This window comes from Myxine glutinosa, chromosome 2 (assembly GCF_964187855.1).
Source record: "Myxine glutinosa chromosome 2, kmMyxGlut1.1, whole genome shotgun sequence".
In the NCBI taxonomy this organism is placed as follows: Eukaryota; Metazoa; Chordata; class Myxini; order Myxiniformes; family Myxinidae; genus Myxine; species Myxine glutinosa.
The window spans coordinates 248147672-248170586 of NC_136262.1; the positions used below are offsets into that span (position 1 = coordinate 248147672).

Below are 22915 nucleotides of genomic sequence, written 5' to 3' on the forward strand. Positions count from 1 at the left end.
TGAACGTAAGCTATCCTGGCGGAGGTATGCTCTCTACCGAGGGCAGTTGTAGTTCGAATCTGGATTCCCACCATCATGAGCCTTTGTTTGAGATTAAGTTTTAAGTAGGCCTGTTCGCTTACTTTTTATTTGCTCTTCTCTAAAAAATGAAATACTTATCATACATATACGTGACTTCATGGAAATAATGTGCAGAAAATGTTTTTTAAACTCGTTCTGAGGCTAAATCCGAAAAGCTCAAGTCTGTGTCCATAGTGAGCAAAGCCAGGAAACAATTTTGCAAGTTTCATGGCTGAACTCTCTAACCAATCTCCATCCTCATAGTCATGGTGACACCCTGTCAAGTCCGTCTCTGGTGTATAATCCATTTCCTCACCTAAAATGGTATAAATCTGCAGATTCTGCTCGGGATAAAGCAGAATATCTTAGCTTTGTGTTTGCTTCCAATTCTCTGTTCCCGACACATCCCGTTCTGTACCCGGCATCGTATCTCCCTCATGCCCAGTCTACCAGATTTGTGTTTTTGCCATCCAAGAAGGTAGAAAATGTTCTGTCCACCATCGACACTTTATCAGTGTTTGGGCCAGATGGCGTCGGAGCCCATATGCCTCAAATCCTGATGTGGAGTTCCTTTGTCTACTCTATTTAACCTGTGCTCCCCCTTTGTCCATTTGACATATACCTGGAGATTGGCAAACATTACTCCTGTTTAAAGAAGGGTGAAAAAAACAGACTATCTCAACTAAAGACCAGTAAACTTGCTTCCAATTATAAGCAAGGTATTGGAAGATATCATTGCTGTCGTTGTCCTCTTTCCTGTCTTCAGATAGTAGATCTTGGTCTATCAGTTTGGATTTTGTCCCAGTCACTCAACACAGGAGATGTAGGTTCTCCTCTCTTTCGTTCATGAGGCCCTAAGTCTCATAAAATAGGTCAGGGCAGTTTCCCTGAACATCACTGAGGCATTCATCCCAGTTTGGCATCCTGATTTGATTGCCAAGATCTCTGCTTTTTGTGGCATTCATGGACTTGTGACTTCATCCTCTTCTGCAGTCAACATGTTTCCATCAATAGGACCCTTTCCTCTCCCCATGGAGGTTGGACTCCTCTCTCACCCTATCACTCCGGAATGATTGTCAACCGAATCCACCTATTGATTTGCGTGACCAGTCACTGAAAGACATTCAAGCTCCTAAACTCCTCAATCTCACCATCGGCCATTACTTCTTCTGGACCACTAATGCTGGCCTTGAAATCCAACCAAATAATTGCTCCATCATTCCAAGTCATTCCTTGAAAAATCAAATCTACGCTCATTGTATAAGTCTTTGGTCCATGGCATCTGTCCTGGATTCTGGAAACTGAAGCACTCAACATTATTGGAATCTCCCGAGATGAAGCCACAGCACAAGTTTTGCTGCTGTCACATCTTTGCAGATTGGTGGCGTTCCTTACCTCCTCTATTCTCGTTTAGTTACCTCCGTTACTGATTGTGATGGAGGTTATGTCTGTCTGTGAGCAGGATATTTCAAAACGTTAGGGACTGATTCGGATGAAATTTGGTGGACAGGTTGTGTGTGTGACAAGGACGAATTTCTTCTAATTTGGAGAAGATCCGGATCCGGATACGGGGTTCTTTCTAAAATTCTAAGTGATTCTTCACCATTGAGAGAGAGAAGGTGCCAAAAATGAGATGTAGCGTGCTATCTCAAAAATTTGCGGACACATTATGACAAAACTAGGTGGATGAGTTGGGTAGGTGACAAGGACAAGCAATTACATTTTGGTTCAGGTCTGGATACATATCTTCTCTATCAGTAGATACAAAACATAAACTGTTCATCCAGTCTTACTCCACACCTGTATTCTTATGTTCCTCACTTCTGTTTGTTCAACTTTCTCAGTGAAATGGTCAATCTCACTTTCAAGCTGACACTCGTACCATCCCACGTCACCCTCCATCTCTACCTGTGACTTTTTCAGCTTGCATTAACCATACCTTACCCAACCATCTTCCCTCTCTCTTCTCCTGTTCATTAATTCCAGTGCCATTTGTTTCCACCTGTTTCCCTACCGCGTAGGTGTCATTTTGCTGCCTGTTTACTCTTGCTCTTCCACGAATCTCGATTTTGTAAAGAAAAATGTAACCGTAGCTGTGCCTGCTCAAGGTACACAAGACCAATATTATAGTCTTTCCCAACCCAGAAAGAGAGGAATTACCCAGAAACCCAACCCAGAAATATTTTTTCATTGTCCATTGTCAGTAAATATCAGGTAAGTAATTTAATGGTACCGAAGCCCTGGTTCCTAAATATGCTTTACTTTGGTCTCGTGCATGTTTACGTTACAGTACATTGTTTATTTGACTGCATTACACTGTGCAATGCATTCTAAGTCTTCCTTCACTGTGTTGTTCATCCATCTTGGAGGTGGGTACTGCATGAGTAATGATATTGTTACATCGAGCCAACCAGTCAATTTCCCTGGAATGAGGCTTTACCTCGGGCCTCTTCGGTGTGTGATGACATTGGAATGCTCATCAAAATATCATAGGCCCTTGAGCAGTTCTATACTAGAGAGTCTGGAAAAACTATAGTTTGAGAAAAAGAACCTCTTAAGCATTGGAAGACATCGATTGTGTGGAAGACAATCCAATGAGAACAAAGTTCATGTAAATCTCGAGCCACATTTTTACCTGCTCCAAAGGAAGGTGAATGGAGCTTATATTTCCACCCCTGTATGTTTGTTTGTTATGATGAAAATTTTCAATTTTCAATTTGAAATTTTCGTCATATGTCGGTCTGTCTCGTTTGTATGTTTGTTTGTTTGGCTGTCTGTGAGTGCGATAACTCACGAATGCTTTCAGTTCAGTTATCTTCGGAAAACGTTACCAGAAGATTCCAAAGGAGAAAAGTGAGGCTGTCAATGTTTTTTGACTATATAGGTCAAAGGTCAAGGTCAAAGGTCAAGGTGATCTTGTTTGTCTGGCCATAATCTCAGCAATCATTTGAGCTAGGAAGCTGAAATTTGGGCAAAATAGTGAAAAGGTGCTTTGGAAAAAAACGATATATATATATTTTTGATTAATTAATGAATTACTTAATAATTATCGAGTTATTAAGTAATTATTTATTTTCTTTCTCATCTGGGAAATATCTCAGGCACATTTTGAGCTAGGACCAGACAGTAAAGGGCCTATCTCATTGGCGGAGACGTCGCCACGACTGCCGCGACTGATTAGTCGCGGCAACTCGGGCAACTCGGGCGACTCGGGAGACCAAAAAATGGCTTGCGCTCTCACCAAGGCGACGCCAGGGCGACGTCTACGCCAGGGCGATGATATTCATCACTACTCCTTTCGCTACATTTTTTACATATTTTTGCATGTATTTATTTTAATGCAATTAAATATAAATTCAATGCAATTTAAATATACACTCACATGTAGGTAGGGGCTTCTTGATCTCCTCGAAGATGTTCTGCATATCAACAAGGAAGGTTTCAACCGCTGCTTTCTTGTATTGGTTATCTTTGTATCTTGCATACGATTTATCGTAAAATTCCGGATGATCCTCCCAGAAGTCAGCCATTGCCTCTTGATGCCCCTCTTTCCAAGCATATTGTTTTCTCGTCGGATCGCCGCTGGAACCATGTTCCTCATCTTCTCTAGCATCAACTGCTGCCTCAGCATCCACAAACTGCGCTGAAGCTGCTACAACTGCTTCATCCTCCTTCTTCTTGCCCTTCCGGCCCCCACTGCCCTTGGGTGGCATGGTGGAAGGACAGTACTACTCTGGAGTTGGAGCTGTCCCCTGGCAAGACAAGATGGTGGGGCCTCTTCCAAGGCAGTACAAGGAGCAGCAGCAGTAGCAGGAACAAGTACCAAATGATGAAGACCTTGACCGGATCCTGTACCTGACTTGGACCAGGAGTGAAGGCGTCTCGATGATGCCAGCACGCGCTCAGTCACGTGGTCTCTAAAGTGGGTCAAGCAGCGTCAAGCAGCGTCGCGGAGACGTCGCCGCATCGTCGCCGCAACGTCGCCGCAACGTCTCCTCAGTCTCCTTGGTCTCCAGCAGGTCGCGGAGACGTCGCGGAGACGTCTCCCCAGTCGCGGACAAAATTAGTCTCCGCGACGTCCAAAAAAATCGAACATGTTTGAATTTCCCGCGACTTCCCGGAGACCCGGCTAGTCTCCAGGAGACGTCGCGGAGACGTCTCCGCAACCAGCGGAGACTCGAGTCGCCACCAGGTCGCCACCTAGTCTCCAGGCCAATGAGATAGGCCCTTAACCAAGTCATTTGGCTGTAAAGGGTAATACGAATTTATTCATTAATCAATGAATCGATTAATATTTAATTTTTCGATTATTTACTTAATTTTCAAAAAGTTAGACATTCAGATTAAACAGTGGTAATTTAGGTATGATTTTAGCCAATTCCTTATTAAATTAATTATTTTACCATTATATTATTTATTTATTTTAACTACGCAATTAAAATCAATCAATTATTTATTTTCTTTCTCGTCTGGGCAATATCTCGGGCACCTTTTGAGCTAGGAGCTGATATTTGAACACAACAGTGACCAAGTAATTTGGCTGCAAAGGGTATTTTTGATTTATTGATTAATCAGTTAATTGATTAATTATTTAATTTTTCCATTAATGACTTCATTTTCAAAAAGTTAAAAATCCAGACTAAATTCAGGTTTAGGTATGCTATTAGCCAATTGATTACGAAAATTAATTATTTTACCATTATTATTTATTTATTTTAATTGCACGATTATCCATTAATTTATTGATTCTCAATTTTCATCATCCTGTCAGGCCTGACGCCTTGTTTATTTGTGTTTGTTGGTCTGTTTGTGAAGAACATATCTCAAAAAGTTGGTCACAGATTCAGCTGAAATGTGGTGGATAATTTTGATATTTGACACGAATGAAATGATTAGATTTTGGTGACTAACCGGATGATCCGGATCTGGATCTGAGAATTTTTAAAGTGATTCTTTTCTATTGAGAGATAGGGCAAAAAACGATATGTAGCACAATATCTCAAAACATTGTGGACGGATTCAGACGAAACTTGTTGAATAGGTTGGGTGTGTGATAAGGAAGCATTAATTCAATTCTGGTGAAGGTTCGAATCCGGATTCGGATCAGAGATTTTTTTTTGTGATTCTTCACCATTGAGTGATTGGACAAAATCGACATATAGCACGATATTTCAAAGTTATGGACGGATTTGGATGAAACTTGGGCGACTGGTTGGGTGTGTCACAAGGACGAATATATTCAATGCTGGCAAAGATCCAAATCCGGATCCGGATCAGAGAATTTTTTAAAGTGATGCTTCACCAATGATATAGATAGGGCCAAAAATGATATGTATCACGATGTTTCAAAAAGTTGTGGATGGATCTTGGATCTTCACCAGCATTGAATAGATTATGGCTAAACTTGGTGGATGAGTTGATTAGGTGACAAGAATAAGCCGATTAGAGTTTGGTTCAGGTCTGAATCCAGATCCGGCCTATCTGTTGGATACAAAACATAAAATACTCAGCTTGGCGGAGGTATACTATCTACCGAGTACCGTTCTAGTTTAGTTCTGTATTTATATCATGAACTTGGTGCCTATCGTCAAATAATAATAGGTCCAGAGTTGAGAACTTTACTATCAGCCTATTAATAAATCACTTTCTACCTTCTCACGTCAACATTAAAACTGCACATTATCATTAAACAATGTTTGCATTTATCCAACTGGATACCATTAAAACCCCCCCTACTGTAATTTAATATTAAGTTTTAACGGTCGAGATTTTTTTTATCGAAAATAAATAAATTCAATTGCATTGGTAAGGCCTGTTTATGGAAAATATGTGACTGTGATGAAAGGTGTTTTTGAGTTGGTTCTGGGTTTAATTATTGAGGGGAATCAAATCGGACTTCTAACGCTGTCTGGTGCAGCACATTGTGAAGCAATCTGTCTTTTCGAGTGTATAAACAAGACCAATAGTCTAACAACGATGTAGCTGGGCTTGTTTGATTAATTTAGTTTCAGAGGATGAGGATACCAGGTAGCAAATAATGTAAATATTAATTTATTTTGGCTTCAGGTATAGACAGCCGATTCGTGAATGACTTGGGTTAAAAAAAACGGCGAATAGCAAACGATGAACCAATAAATTACACATTCCTGTCACCTTCAGGTGAACTTCAGGCATTGACAGCAGGTTCGTGAAGGACTGGCAGAAAAAACGTACCCAGTCTTAATGTTGTGTTACGTGCTCCTCCCCGACCCCCTGGTCGCGGTGTACCTCCGAGCCCCGAGAGGAGTCACGGCAGAAAAATGTGTTATTCTGTGTCAAAAATCAATGGTGAAACCACACCAATTGTTACTAACAAACAAATATTGTATTAAAAATCACACAAGAATAACAGTACAACAATGATAGCAATCAAAAGTACAATCAACATATATCCTATGATGGTACCATCAGCTAATAGCAGGTAACTCACTGTTCTCCAAGTGAGTGAAAAAAGAACATTCCCCAATGTCACTATATTCCCGTCTTCGAGCTCAAGTTGATCCCCTCCAGCGATCGTCAGAAAGATGTCGAATCCAAACCCGAATCCCGTTCAGATGACAGGCCCAGTCACGCCGCCAAAACTGTACAAAGGCGTACGCGGCCAAAGCGGCAGAAAAGGGCCACGCGGCCGACAGCTGTGAAAAGGCACACTCAAGACGACTGGGAAATTCAGCCCTTCGGGTATGAATGTTTTACCGCTCCAAATCGGCAAACCTCAGGTTTGTCTTCAAAATTCGCGTTGCAGACACACATCCCAGATAGACATCTGAATGGTGAAAACGGCTGACGGGAAGCAAAGACCTTTCGCGATGAGCAAAGCGTGCGAGTCAAAATGGCCGACGGCTCGTACTTGAGACGTAATGACACAACGATGATTCCTTGGAATCCAACGCCAAACCTGACACGCAGGTTGATCAGTCACAGCGATAACAACCCTATCGCAGGAATCCCTTTCCAGGAAACCCAAAGTTCACTCGTGACTCTTGCTCGACAACGTTCACTCAGGACGAAGAAACGACTCGCTTCTTCTCCGACTTCACTCGCTCCGCCCTTTTTTCCTCTTCTTCCTCTTCGTCATCCGGTTCCCGATCCGGTTTCCTGTTTCTTTTAACATTAACTTTTAACTTTTAAAACTAGAAATATCTATTCCCTTTAAATGACAACAATAATAATACATGGAATCGGAAATATTTACAGTGGATGCAAACCACCACAACGGAAGTGACGAATCCGTAACACTTCCCCCCCTCAAGAAAGGAAGTTTGAACATATTGAAAACTTTCTTTGTAGGCAAAATTCTCCCAACAAACAAAAGTAAACTCACACCCAAATTATAAATTCTCGTGAGCAACGATACTCAATATTTCCCAAAAATAAAGCAACAAAACTTTAAACAACCTACAGAGATTTCCAAAGTTAGTTCACTCTGGACAAAGCATCAGCAACGACATTGTCCCTGCCCTTTACATTCTCAATTTCCCAGTTGAACTCCTGCAAAGCCAAACTCCATCTCCTCAACCTCTGATTTTTATTTTTTATTTTTTTTGAATAAAGGTTAAGGGGTTGTGATCAAAAATCCAAAGTCAAGCAACTCTACAGCACTTTTTTTTTTAAGGAGGCCGAGCTGAGAGCCAGGTTTCATGGTGGTTGGGTGGTGAGGCCTGGAAGTATTCACTACATGGACGCCTTTAGGAACGTGGAGTTCACGGTTAATCCGTGAAGGAATCTTGGCTCGGCTGCTCCGCAGCATTCAGTGCTTCAAACTCTTCCTAACTTTCATAATAACCACGGTTGGAGTGCTTGTCGCTGTAGTCACAGGAATAGCAGTCTCCTTCTCGGCCACTACCCTGATAATCGTCCCTGCGGGAGCTGCCGTAACTCTGGGAGCCTCTATTGTAATCTCGACTGCGGCCACCACCAAAACTACTACTCCCACCCCGGGAGCAACAGCCACCCCTTAAACTACCTCCACGTTTTCTTCCTCCATAGCCCCTTCGATGCCCATGGCCTGCCTTCTCTACTGTTATGGTCCGACCATCCAAATCCTTGCCATTCAAATTATTTTCTGCATCTTTGGCGTCCTTTGTGTTTTCAAACGTGACAAAGCCAAACCCTCTTGACTTTTGCGTCTCCCTGTCTTTTTTCAGCCGCACTTCCAAGAGTGGTCCATATTGGCCGAAGACAGAGTCCAAAACAACTCCCCTTGTTTTGAAGTTCAGTCCACCTACAAAGAGCTTGCCAACATTGCCTCCATCCATGACTTGTGTGTGCTGACACTTAGTTTTTGGGTACCTGACAAGACGTGCCTGTGCAAAGCGTGACGTCAGTACCTTCCTCTTCTCTTCAGAGCGCTTCCTACCCATAGCATGAGTCGCGGCACAGGAGGGAAAGATACCCGGAATCTTCTGCTCTAACTGTGCAGTGTTATTTTCCATGCTAGGCTTTTCAACAAACATCGGGTTACCAGAGACTTGACCACCGGCCAAATCATTCCCGATAACAAAAGATATTCCTTCTACAGGAAGAGTGGCTTGTAAACCTACGGTAACCGGTCCTGACACCAAATCAGACTGCAAATGGATGACATGAAGTGGGGCTCTAACATGGCCACCAACCCCCTGTAAACGAACACTAACACCAGTTGGCGTCTTCTCTGACATGGCAAAATGCCTTCAAGCATCAAAGATTGATGTGTTCTGGCGTCCCTCAATACCCTAACAGGTCTCTGGTTAGTCACGTCTCCATCCAGTGACACAAACCCCTCTGAAATAAAAGGTTTGTAACCCTCTTGAACAAGGTTGTTCTGTGATGCCGTAACTTTGGCATGGGAACCTTCACAAGGCACTGTCCTCCAAGGACGATTTTTCACATTTGCCAATGCATTCGGAGTTGTACTAGTCTGACTCCGCTCCTGATTTTTCCTTTCCAGGGCATAACATTGGGACATCAAATGTCCAGGTTTCTTGCAAAAAGCGCAAGTAGGCCTGGCGGGAAAACTCGTGGTCTGCCTCGAGCCCCCCGGAAGATAAGTCTGTCTTGGAACTGTAGACTTCTGATCCCTAAGAGTCACGATATCAGATCTGTCCTCATAATCATCTCTAGGCCGCCCCCTGAATCTTCGTTCTCCGCACCGGATGTACCATAACTCCCCTGGCGAACTCTAGGTGGGAAGTTAGGTTTGTGGAACCCCATCCTGTGTGTCAAGGCATAGTCATCTGCCACGGTTGCTGCCTCATACAACTCTGGTACCTTCTTTTCCTCCAGATGTACTTTAATGTCCTCGTGGACACACTGTTTGAATTCCTCCACCAAGATCAATTGTCGCAACAGTTCGAAGTCTTTCCCAATCCCCTTCGAATCACACCACCGATCAAACATGGTTTCCTTCATTCTGGCATACTCCACATGGGTCTCACTCTCCCTCTTCCTGGCATTCCGGAATTTTTGCCGGTAAGCTTCAGGGACCAATTCATAGGCTTTGAGAATGGCTTTCTTCACTTCCTCATAATCTGTACATTTGTCAATCGGTAAAGCCGAAAATATATCTTGAGCTTTACCCACCAAAACACTTTGCACTAACATAGTCCAGGACCCCAAAGGCCATTTTAGCATTTCAGCCACTTTCTCAAAGTGTAAAAAAAACTTGGCTACCTCTTTTTCATTGAAGGGTGGAACCAGCCTCACATGTTTACCAACATCCCAAGTGTTCTGACTAGTTGTCGAACTAGCCGGCATGGATGCTACCTCTCCCCGTTCTCTCATTAATTCCAGTTCCTTGAGTTTAATTTCCCTCTGACACTCCATGTCACGTTCCTTTAACTCCCTTTCGGCTCTTCTTTCCTCTGCTCTTTCCTTTTCTCTTCTTTCATCGAGTTCCCTTTCAGTTCTCCTTTCCTCTGCTCTTTCCTCGGCTCTTCTCTCTTCTAACCTTTCCTGGCTCTGCAGTAGCATCTCCATTTTCGGGAGCTCCACATTTTCTTTTTCCTCGGGTAACCAATCCAAGGCCACCTCTGTCCATGTGCCCTGTCCCACCAGAGATTCTACCACCAATGTCTGCATCTCTGCTTTCTTAATATTAACTCGTACCTCCAAGTTGAAATGTCTGGCCAATATCAAGAGTTCCGATTTTTTTTAACGCTTGGAACTGTGCCTCACTAGGGGACGCCGCACACTGTTCTGCGTCAAACACCATGGTGATTATCAGTTAGCACCTGTTAACCTTCACACAAGAAATGTCCAAATTATTATTTTTTTTTTTGAAAAATTTGGGAATGTTAGAAAAATTCCAAATTTAGGAATTTTGGGAATGTTAGGGAATTCTATCCCGGGCGAGCCCCCAATTTCTGTTACGTGCTCCTCCCCGACCCCCTGGTCGCGGTGTACCTCCGAGCCCCGAGAGGAGTCACGGCAGAAAAATGTGTTATTCTGTGTCAAAAATCAATGGTGAAACCACACCAATTGTTACTAACAAACAAATATTGTATTAAAAATCACACAAGAATAACAGTACAACAATGATAGCAATCAAAAGTACAATCAACATATATCTTATGATGGTACCATCAGCTAATATCAGGTAACTCACTGTGCTCCAAGTGAGTGGAAAAAGAACATTCCCCAATGTCACTATATGCCCGTCTTCGAGCTCAAGTTGATCCCCTCCAGCGATCGTCAGAAAGATGTCGAATCCAAACCCGAATCCCGTTCAGATGACAGGCCCAGTCACGCCGCCAAAACTGTACAAAGGCGTACGTGGCCAAAGCGGCAGAAAAGGGTCACGCGGCCAACAGCTGCGAAAAGGCGCACTTAAGGCGACTGGGAAATTCACCCCCTCGAGTATGAATGTTTTACCGCTCCAAATCGGCGAATCTCAGCTTTGTCTTCAAAATTCGCATTGCACACACACACATCCCAGATAGACGTCTGAATGGTGAAAACGGCTGACGCGAAGCAAAGACCTTTCGCGATGAGCAAAGCGCGTGGCCGACGGCTCGTACTTGAGACGTAATGACACAACGATGATTCCTCGGAATCTAGCGCCAAACCTGACACGCAGGTTGATCAGTCACAGCGATAACAACCCTATCGCAGGAATCCCTTTCTAGGAAACCCAAAGTTCACTCGTGACTCTTGCTCGACAACGTTCGCTCAGGACGAATAAACGACTCGCTTCTTGTCCGACTTCACTCGCTCCACCCTTTTCTCTCCTCGTCTTCTTCCGGTTTTTCATCTGGTTCCCGATCTGGTTTCCTGTTTCTTTTAACATTAACTTTTAACTTTTGAAACTAGAAATATCTATTCCCTTTAAATGACAACAATAATAATACATGGAATCGGAAATATTTACAGTGGATGCAAACCACCACAACGGAAGTGACGAATTCGTAACAGTTGCTAAATCCAGTCAATGGCGAATCTGCAAAGGGCGAATCCGTGAATGTCATGGTTAGAAAGTAGAAATCCTTACGTCATTTCTTCATTCTGCTTTAAACTCAATATATCTATATTTTCATTCCAAACAGCATAATTCATCATTCCAATTACATATTAATACTATTGTATTAATATATCAAAATATAATGTTAAATCACAATTGTATTGAGATATTATCAAACCAGTGAATCATCGTCATCTGTTCACTGCTGGATTCGGAAACAAGATCCGTGTCGATCGCATTTCAAAATCATAATTTTATTGAGGAATTTCTGAAATCTACCTACCTTACTACATCTGCTGGGACCCTAAAACGTTCCATAGAAGATTATTATATTTCCTTTTAGTAAAATATGCAGCTGTAATTGTTACAAAATGCTGTCCCCCTGTCATGTGACCAGATCCTCAGCTCTGATTGGTGTACATGTGAGGGACATACATACAGACAGACAAATGCTGTCCCAGACGACATTTCCCTATGGGCTACGTCATAAAAAATAACTCTCTCCCTGTATTGCCCATAATATTGTTACAGTTTTCCGCCGCCCTTCCTACCCTTACCAAGGGGGGATTAAGCCCCTTGTTCTTTCTGGGCCTGGCGTAACCGAGACTTGAAACGCCTCTTCTGGGCAAATGCAAGGTAGGGTTTCGGGACCAAGTCTCGCACGTACCTAAATACCTGCGCCGCCACGGAAGCGGGGAACCAAGCCTCGCACGAGCCACGTGTAATTTGAGTACACCGAGCAGATTGCGTACCACATGGTCCATGCAGTCACCGTTAATATTGGACCCCGATTCGAGCAGTTCTATTCGTTCCACGCTTAGTCAATGATGGAAAACACAAGGCGGTCGAATAAAAGGAATAACACGATTTAATTACTATTATTTACACAATGTACAATTAGGTGGAAAGCAGACACAGAGCAGAACTTAATCATTCGTATAATAATTCCCAGACGCAGGCCCGGTCACACTCACACAGGGAAATTGCAGGCAGAATGGTGTCCACGCACTGCCTCGGTCGTCCAGGAACGGCGGCCCGGCGTGCTCTCCACGGTCCCAGCACGTCCCGCGAAGATGGCAAGCAGGTGGTGCTAAAGGATCCTCGCAGCGCGTCTCTCGAACAAAAGGCAGCAGATGAGGCAGGAAAGAAATGTACGTGTCTCTCAGCACGGCTGGGCGGTTCCACAGCACGTTTAGTAACCAGCGCGCTATCACTCGCGTAACCCAATGCAATATAGGCTCAGCCTTAAGCTCAACCGAGCGCCACTTTGATACGAGCGCTTATCTTGGTTCATGCGCGTCTTTCTCCGATCTCGTAACTCTCATCAATACTCGAACCTCTCCGCACTCAACTCCTGCTCACCTGCCTCTCCTCCACTCCTCGAACTCTTCTGCTCGTAACTCAATTCTCGTAACTCAATTGCTGGTGGGGGCTTTGCACAACGGGTTATATGGACATGCCCTGAGCCTTCTCGAACGTTCCAACCACACCCCGTGACGCACTGCTGCAGCCACACCCTCTGAGCCCTGAATGGCGGCTCGCACTTACCGTCAGCTTCTTTGCCGTCCTCATTCGGTCCCGACCCGACCTGCTAGGCCTGCCTCGTGTTAATTCGCGCCAAAAAGCCAAAGGCAGCACAAAGAGGCGTAAGAGGCATAAGGCAATGGAGGCGGCATAAGGCAATGGAAGTATGAAAAGGACCTACTCTCATTACTCTACTCAACGCAAGACTAACACAGGAAAAGGACTATTCTCACAAATACTAAGAGATAACTGAACTATCGCGAGGCTACATGTTGTAATGTGACTAAGCTATGAGGGGGAAATTTAACCTTTATTGGACAAAAGTCAAAACCGCAACAATATCCTCGACCTACCATATTGTGCACATTAGTATTAGGGGGCACTGCAACAAAAACCAGACCATTCTTGGACAGAGAGAGGTTTAAACGGCTGTCCTTGTACCTGCACACATTGGCATTGTCTCTGGCACATGAACAATTATTTGCTGTGAAAGACGTTCATTTATTTATTTTGTATGCAGCTTGTGACATCATTTCTGGGAGTGTGGCTGTGCTACTGATGCAGTGCTCCCTATTCCCAGCAAGCTGGTACTCATTTTGCCAACCTCGGAACGATAACAGGCCGAGTCAACCCACCTGGTGTTATTTAATGGCAAGGCAGTGGCTCGAACGCAAGACCCAAACATCTTAGGCCAGTACCTTGTCTGTTAAGCCAACATCAGGGGTGTGTTCAGTTACCAAGTTTCTTGCAGGGCGCTCTCCAAGTGGCTTATGCACTCAAGCAAGCACTCAATTCAAAACCGTTGAAAAGGAACGGCTTGCTTGGAAAGCGCTAGCTAGCAGCTTGGTAAGTGAACAAACCCCTGGCTTATGGTAGCAGCACTAGATGGGTAGAGGGGGCACTGCATCGGCAGCATAGCACCACCACAATAAGAATGCAACCACCAGAGTTAGCTCAAGTTTGAATCCTGGTGCAATGTATACACAACACATAACATATATGAACAAGAAAGAGCAATCAGAGATTGCAAACCCTCGCCAGGATGTATTTTCAGTGCTTTTTAAGGTTTTTGTGTTAAAACAAATATGGCGGCCGAACTACGTGACCGATGACGTAATCATTATTTTTTTTTCTCCACCAATTTATGCCGACATGGCGCTCAACAAATTTCATCTTGATTGGATGAAGTTTTGTACTTGTCGAATTATGACGTCATAATGGAGGCACCTATGACATCATCATTAACATCTTTTATTCCCCATGGAGAGTTCTTTACAATGAGCCATGTCTCAATTTTTTCTATTCAGCGCTTTTGGAGATATAGAGGTGCAATTTTTTCCCCGTTTTTCCAAGATGGCGGCCGAACCACGTGACCTATGACGTTATAATTATCAGTAAAAAATTACACAGGTGGAGTTGCACCTATGGTGAAAATTTCCTGTCAATCGGACCAACGGTTGCAGAGAAAATCATATTTATTCTGTGCGGACAAACAAACAGACAAACAAACGGACTCAAATGCAATACCCTCTCCTCTGGCGAGGGTAATTAACCGAGAAACATTTAATGCAACATGTGATGAAAATGAAAGCTATTGTTAAATCATTTTTAGTTTTTATAACATATATGAATAAACCGAGAAACATTTAATGCAACATGTGATGAAAATGAAGCTATTGTTAAATCATTTTTAGTTTTTATAACATATATGAATTAACCAAGAAACATTTAATGCAACATGTGATGAAAATGAAAGCTATTGTTAAATCATTTTTAGTTTTTACATTTCATGTCCTCTGACTTGCAACTTTGATTATTATCCAAAATTGAATGAGTTGAATGAGTGAATGAGTTGATTACAAATTGATTGAATTGATTTGATTGAATGAAATTGAAATTGAAATTGAATTGATTGAATGAGTTGATTACAAATGAATAATTGAATGAGTTGATTACAAATTTTTGGAATTTTATTACATCATGTAACTTTTCTGATTTCGAATTTACGAGATACTTATTCCCAAGATGACGATTCGATTTACGAGATTTGGAGTAATGAGTTATGAATAAACCATCACACATTTTGTAGAATGTGGTAATTTACCGAGCTTAATATCGAAGCAGCTTTATAATATATTGTATACCGACTCTAAAGTATAACACATCAAGTAAATTCAACCTTGAGAAGGTCCTTCAGCATAGACTTGTGTGTACAATGGCAAGGCTTTCATTAATCACTGCAGGTGAATACAAATTGTTTGGTCCCATTATGTTTCTCTCCAAATAGACAAGAATCCTATAGTTCACCTTGGCAACAACAAAAGAAAAACAATGGAACAATGACATGAGGATGCTGGTTAAGCAGGTGGAATTGGTGGTTTTTAATTTTTATAATAATGTTATGTTTGTGGGGGTAGTAATAAAATACCTTATGGCCAGGTAGGATTGCATAAGGTAGAGGTCCGACTGTCGTGAAGAAGAAACCTGTAACTTAAGTCAGGTTGTATAATTGTCTCCATGGCAAGGGGTGGATCTATGTTAATTAGGTAGGGTATAAGGGTAATTAATTCCCTTTATTTAAATTACCTCTGTGGTTTTTCCTTTGTTCCTTATGACATATGCAACACCAGCCATGCACTCTGCACCTAAATTAAATCCCACTAAATAAAAGCCACCGGATTAAGACATCGAACATTACCACTGACAAGACTAGCTGAGTCATCGCAACACCAAGCAAGCAGGGCCCATCCCCGAGATGTGATGATTGGTCAGGGTAATGGACTGCTACGATGGACTCTGATTGGAGTGTGCACGGACGTCATCATATGACGGTCGAGACCGGGGAACAAAAAGGCTGAGGACCGCCATTTTCACTCTCTTGGTGCTGGCTGCGTGGTGAACGGTCCCATTGTAGCAATACAAGCAGTCGCATTTACCCTCTCTTGGCCTTGGGTTTTACGACAGATGGTCGCAGCTCGTGGACTCTGACGCTCTTGGTCCATGGTTTTGTGACGACTGTGTGCCATGCCATTTGCGTTGGAGAGACGGTGGTGCTTTGTGGAGCGGACAACGAGAAGGGAGCGAGGGCCTGAGTGCTGCATGTCGGCAGCTGGGTGAACGCTGCCCAAGGCCTGTTTTCCCACGCGTGGACTCAGGGACCCGTGCGGCGGCCGGCGGAGTTCGGAGACCGCTTGTGGAGACCGCAGAGTGCAGGCAAACGCACCACACACACCTTTTATTACTTTCATTTATTTATCCCCTCGTGTTGTTATACAAGTCCGTATGGGGGCACCCCAAATAGGAATTTTAGGTTACCGTGCATTTCTTGTCCTTTGCATTTATTTTTATTAACCCCTTTATTTGTTGCATTTAAATCCGTGTCGGTCTTGCTTGATTATCGTGGTTTCGAGTATGCTCCAGTGGAATCCGTGCAGGTAAGAGCCTTGCTGCCCTCCACCCTCACGCATATTAAATAACACCGCCATAGTTGGACTGAACGCCTCGGAGTGTAAAGGTCGGTCGGCCATTCGTCACCCAGGGGATCTTAATCCCCCCAGTTAACATCACAACAACATCCATTTAACACAAGTTATCAGCAATTTTCTTTTAAAACCGATTTGATTTCATTCTTCTCAGTTAGTAATTTTGTTCAAATAAATAACATTGTTTATACTAGCAACGGTACCCGCCCTATGGGCAGGGCTTCAATTGTGAGGCCCAATTGAAAAGGCAAAGTATCAGAAATTAAAGGTTTTTTTTATTTTACACGATTGATTTAAACATCCGTTAAATCATATCACACGCAAATCATCAAAATCTAAACGGTATTTGTAGAATTTCAATAAAAGCCACATCACTGTTCATATCTGTAAATATTATTCCATCGTGTTTCAAATTTGGGCAATGGGCTCTCCAATATTCGATGTGTTCACGGTTTGAATTACGTAACGCAACGTTTGTGACGATGTTTTCATTGTGACGATGTTTGTGTTCAGGTAGTGTTTGATGTGACGATGTAAACGTAATTTCGTAATGTTTTTCGTTTTTATTTTCGTAATCGTTTAATGTTTCATGAACGTTTAATGAGCGTAAGAATGAGCGTAATGATAATTAAATGAATGAATGAATGAATGTAATGAATAATTCGATGCAAAGCGAAAGACTCCTCAGAGCTGTCACATTCACAATCGCTATGTCGTATGTACTCCCGATACGTGTTTCCTTCATTGTAAAAAATACGAAAATCAATAGTTAAAAGGATTTTGAGCCATAGGTGTTATGGCCTTGGCAAGATCGATGGAGACAGCGATCTGTTAGCATATACACCGCCCAAATACAACAACAACAACAACAACAACATGCATTTTAAGGCCATTTTCCCTGCTAGAGCGGGGTTAGCCTTGCGGTCCCCATGACAATCTTCTCCATTTTGCCCTATTTTCTGCATCTCTCCTTGTTAACCCCCTTGCCCGCATTTCTTCTTCCACCATCTTTAGCCAAGTCTTTCTCGGTCTTCCCCGTCCTCTACTTCCTTCTACATTCATTTCCATCACTCTTCTCAACCAGTCACTTTCATCCTTCCTCAACACATGACCAAACTATCTCAACCTGTTCCTCTTCACAGCATCAATCACAGGCTCTCTTCCCATCATCTTTCGCAATTCATCATTTGCCTTCCTCTCTCTCAACGATACTCCGCACATCCACCGAACCATTCGCATTTCCACCCTTTCCAGCCTTCGTTGCTGCTCTACGTTCATTACCCATGTCTCGCTCCCATAAATCATAACACTTCTCACACATGCAGCATACACCTTTCGCTTCAGCTTCAACGACACTCCCCTCCTCATCAGCACGCCACTCAGTTCCCGAAACTTCTTCCATGCACATCTCACTCTTGCAACCGTTGCCGAGTCTGATCCACCTTCTCCATTCAGCATGTCTCCGAGGTAGCAAAATGTTTTCACACCTTCCAGCTTCACGCCGTCTCCAAGATCCAATTCAACATTTCCTCCATCTGCAGCTCCATCTGTGCACACCTTACAATTGAATGTAGCTGCCACACTGGTTAATGACCCTCTCAGACCACTACATTTTGGATGAACCCACTCAGCGCACATTGTACATTGAATGGAGTTCACTCTGACACCCTTCCTGCACACAGCACATGGCCACTTCCCAGTTTTTTCCACCTCACCACATGCTTTACCACTTGCCATCACCTTCGTCTTTCCTATATTCACCTTCAGACCTTTTGTCTCCATACATTCCTTCCACTTGTTCATCTTTTCCTTCAGTCCGTCCATCCATACATTCCACAATCAACACCAGATCATCTGCATACAACAACTCCCACGGTAAACCCTCCTTTACGTTCTGAGCCAGCACCTGCATCACAGCTACAAATAGTAGTGGACTTAGTACCGACCCCTGATGCACTCCCACCTTCACCTCAAACTCACCACTGTTCCCGTCCTTCGTCCTAACAGCTGTGTGCGCTCTTTTGTACATTGCCATCACTACTCTGATCAACCATTCCTCCACTCCTAACTTCCTCAATGCCCATGTCAATACTTCGCGTGAAACCCTATCGAATGCTTTCTCCAGATCAACAAACCCAAGAAACAACTTCTTCCTCTTCTCCATGTACTTCTCCTGCAACTGCCTCACAATAAAGAGCGCGTCTGTCGTTCCTCTTCCTGGCATAAATCCAAACTGCATTTCGTCGACTGTATACCGCCCAAATAGCTATGTGGAATTCTCTCATGTCGAGATTAAACGTCGTTTGAACTTTTGCCAAGGTCATTATTTACTTTTAATCATGTTCCTTTACCTGGATATATACGAATGATGTTTAATGATGTTTATATTGGTTTTGGGTCGTCCTTTCCGCATATCTCGTGGGATTGTGAGTTGGAGAGATGGCCGTAATGGCAGGGAGGGAGATGGAATTCTCTCAAGCAGGGATTCAACCCGTGTCCTTAGAAAAGGTCTTTGTCCGAGGTCACCGAGTCCGATCGGTGCAGCCGTGCAGCGATCGGTGCAGCCGTTTGTACGGCACCCGGGAAAACAACATCGTCACAATGAAAACATCGTCACAATGAACGTCATGCAAACGCGAATGTTATGCGGGAGTCCAAACCTGAGAATGCTGGAGACTAAACCTGAAATTGGGAAAACGAAGTCGCCTATTTTACTCCTGGAGATCCCAGGATTATCCACCGAAATATCTTTGCGATCGGTTCAGCAGTTTTTACGGTACCTTCGAACGGACAGACAGACAGACATTTGGTGAATTATAGTAAGATTAAGGGGAGCAAGTGCAGGTGTCAATTTGATCGACACAAGCTTTGCCATTTGTTTCATATTTTGCTTTCATTCCCTCCGCCAAGGTGGAATGGAATACTGCTCTCCCCTCTGGTCTGGTGCTCCTGCCTCACACCTAGCTCGTCTTCACGCTGTTGAAACCAAAGCGTTCAGAATCATTGGAATCTCCCGCGATGAAGCTAACTCCAAGGGCCTTTCACTCACTCACCGCAGGCAGGTTAGTGGTCTTTCCGTCTTCTACCGACTCCTCTCTGGCCTTGCCCCCCCAGCTCTCTCTGGGCTCTGTCCCCCAAATATTCCTACAGGTCGCACAAGATCTGCCTGCAACCCTCTTATGGTTAAACTGCCAAAATCAAGACTTTCTGCTCACCTTCACTCCTTCATTCCTCTTTTCTCCCACCTCTGGACCAAACTCCCTCACTCTCTTCAATCCCACTCCACCCTCCAGGTCTTTAAAACAGCTGTTCACCACCATCTCTTATCCTCCCCCATCCAAAACCTTGATCTTTTCTACCCCCGCTAATTTCGGTCCCCTTGTGTTTTACACCTCTCCCCCCCCCCCTCCCCTTCCCACGCCTCCTGCCCCCAAGCCCTCTCCCTCCCACACTTCTCCCTGCTCTCAAATGTTGTGGTTGTGTGCTTCCCCTTCTATTCCCCTTCTCTCCCCATCTTGTCTTCCGCTCCCTCTTTTTGTATATTTTGTTTGTCTGGTTGATTTGTTTGTGAAATAAATGTTAGCTCTTTCACGAGCCTCGATTCAGTATACAAAAAACAAACAAAAAAAAAAGTGGATGGAGGTTATGTTTTCACCCCTGTCTGTTTGTCTGTCCGTCCGTTTGTCCGTTTGTTTGTGAACAAAATATCTTAAAAAGTATGGATGGATTCAGACGAAATTTGGCAGAGATGTAGCGCATGTGACAAGGACGAAATGATTAGATTGTGGTGAAGATCCGGATTCGGATCCAGCTACGAGAATTTTTAAGTGATTCTTCACCATTGGGAGATAGAGCAAAAAACGATACATAGCAGGATGTCTCAAAAAGTTATGGAAGGATTTGAACGAAACTTGGTGGACAGGTTGGGTGTCTGACATGGACGATTCGATTAGATTTTGCTGAAGATCTGAATATGGCTTCGGATGTGAGAATTATTTAATTTTTCAAGTGATTCTTCACCATTGGGAGATAGGGCTAAAAACTATACATAGCAGGATATCTCAAAAATTTATGGATGGATTGCGACGAAACTTGTTGGTCATGTTGTGTGTGACAAGGAAGAATCGATTCAACTTTGGTGAAGATCCGGATCCGGATCCAGCTAGTAGAATTTTTAACATGATTCTTCACCATTGAGTGATATGGCCAACCAGGTGGAGGTATGCTCTCTACTGAGTGCCGTTCTAGTTTTCTATGTTTTAAATGGCTCGTTGTGGCCAGGTAGACAAGGTGTTTTGTTACTTCAGAATGAAATACTGTTACGGGTTCAGCAATGCGCGTGGAGTTCATGAGGGAAAGGCTTGGACCGCAACTCGACCTCCGACCCTGAAGCCGACAAGCCATGGATAACTTTGTGAACCGACAGGTTGCTGAGCAACGGTGGATCGTTGCCCGTTGAGGGAACAAATCTAGCAGGGTCCTCACAACCAATTATCACATTTCCTTACTGGTGATTTAGTTATGCCAACTGGGGAACTGCACTCTCCACTTCCCACCTGTCTATTTATTATGTACGGCCGAGCGAAACCGTAGGTGGGAGGTCGGCTATCTGAGGCAGCACGTTACTGGGGTGCAACTTCCCGTCTATTTATTACAGACGCTATGTCTAACCAATGGTGGTAATGGACAACCGAGCAGGTTGGAAACAGTTTAAATAAAGGATTAAAGAAAGGCACACATTTATAGGCAATATTCATAAGTATGTACAGGAATGCAGTGACGCACAGAAAGTCTTAGCCCCTAAGCACAGAAGAACCCCTTGGACATTGTCCGCTGGTGAGCGACAGGCCGGCACAATATAGGTGTGCCTCACTCACTCCGGGGAAATTAGAGAGGCAGAGAGAGAGAAGTTTGAGGTGTGATTGTAGCCTCTTGCCCACCAGAGGCAACCCAGTGGGCGTATGTTGGTCCAAAGTTAAGGGGAATGGAAGGAAGGCAATGTGGTGAGTGTCTGAGTGTGGTATGCTGGTGGTGTTTTGGGGGAGCAAGAGTCGTTCCAAGACTCTTTAACCCCTGCATGTTGCAACCCCTTCCCCTCCCTCTTCCTCACAACCAACCCTCCCTCCTTCTCCCCTCCTCCCTCCTCCCTTCCTCCTCACTCCAGACTTCCAACCATCCCTTCATCTCGTGTGTGTGTGTGTGTGTGTGTGTGTGTGTGTGTGTGTGTGTGTGTGTCTGTATTCATGTGTACTTTATCTGTGCCGTCCGTGGGGTACTTTATATGGATCTGCAATGGAACTTGGAAGATGGAGCAGTGGGGAATCTAATTATGTAAGGCCTGAGTCTATAAGGAGAGGGGGTGGCGTAGATTATACACAGAGTACGTACTGGTGAAGTGGAACGGTGGTTCTTTATCACCTTTCATTTGTTGCAGCATGGATCAGAATCCAATCACAGGAATGAACAATAAAATTCTTCTTCTTTTTACTCGACGTGTGTACATTTTGTTTAAATTTTATGTATTCTTCAATGTGTGTGTGTGTGTGTGTGTGTGTGTGTGTGTGTGTGTGTGTGTGTGTGTGTGTGTGTGTGTGTGTGTGTGTGTGTGTGTGTGTGTGTGTGTGGTCCTTCAGATGGATGTTAAACTGAACATCCAGTTGCACACTCGCCTCTCGGCTGTGCCTTGCCTGTGTTTGAATCTCGGTCTACATGCCGATTTTCTTAATGTCACCCGACACTTTATTTTATCACTCTCCCCTTCTCTTGGTAGTTTCTTCCTCTTTCTGATGTTCTTTTCGTTTTTTGTCCATATCCATTCTATGTTGCAGCTTTTCATTGAGCCTCGATGTATAAGGAGGGGAGAAGGAAATTTCTGAGTTACGAACAATTCGACTTACCAACAAACTTCAGCAATGTAACCCATTCGTAAGTTGAGAGCTGCCTGTATGTGTGTTTGTGTGTATGTGTGGTGTGTGTGTTCATTAAAGCATAACATATTCTCTTTGCTAACTCCCCATCACCTTCTCTCCCTTTTTCTCTTATCCTCAATCTCCTTTTGCTCTCTCACCTCCTCCTACCTTGCTCTCTCACCCATCCCTCTCTATCTCTCACCCATCCCTCTCTATCTCTCACCCACCCCTCTCTATCTCTCACCCACCCCTCTCTATCTCTCACCCACCCCTCTCTATCTCTCACCCACCCCTCTCTATCTCTCACCCACCCCTCTCTATCTCTCACCCACCCCTCTCTATCTCTCACCCATCCCTCTCTATCTCTCACCCATCCCTCTCTATCTCTCACCCACCCCTCTCTATCTCTCACCCATCCCTCTCTATCTCTCACCCACCCCTCTCTATCTCTCACCCATCCCTCT

General features: G+C 43.8%; 1 long non-coding RNA gene across 1 annotated transcript in view; it reads left to right on the forward strand.

The window, feature by feature from the left end:
* LOC137422455 (uncharacterized) overlaps nt 1-22915 on the forward strand; it is a 207295-nt gene that overhangs the window by 6800 nt on the left and 177580 nt on the right. The window contains exon 2 of the long non-coding RNA XR_010983470.2: nt 22371-22467. This is a non-coding gene — a long non-coding RNA (uncharacterized LOC137422455). The remainder of the gene's footprint in view (nt 1-22370; nt 22468-22915) is intronic.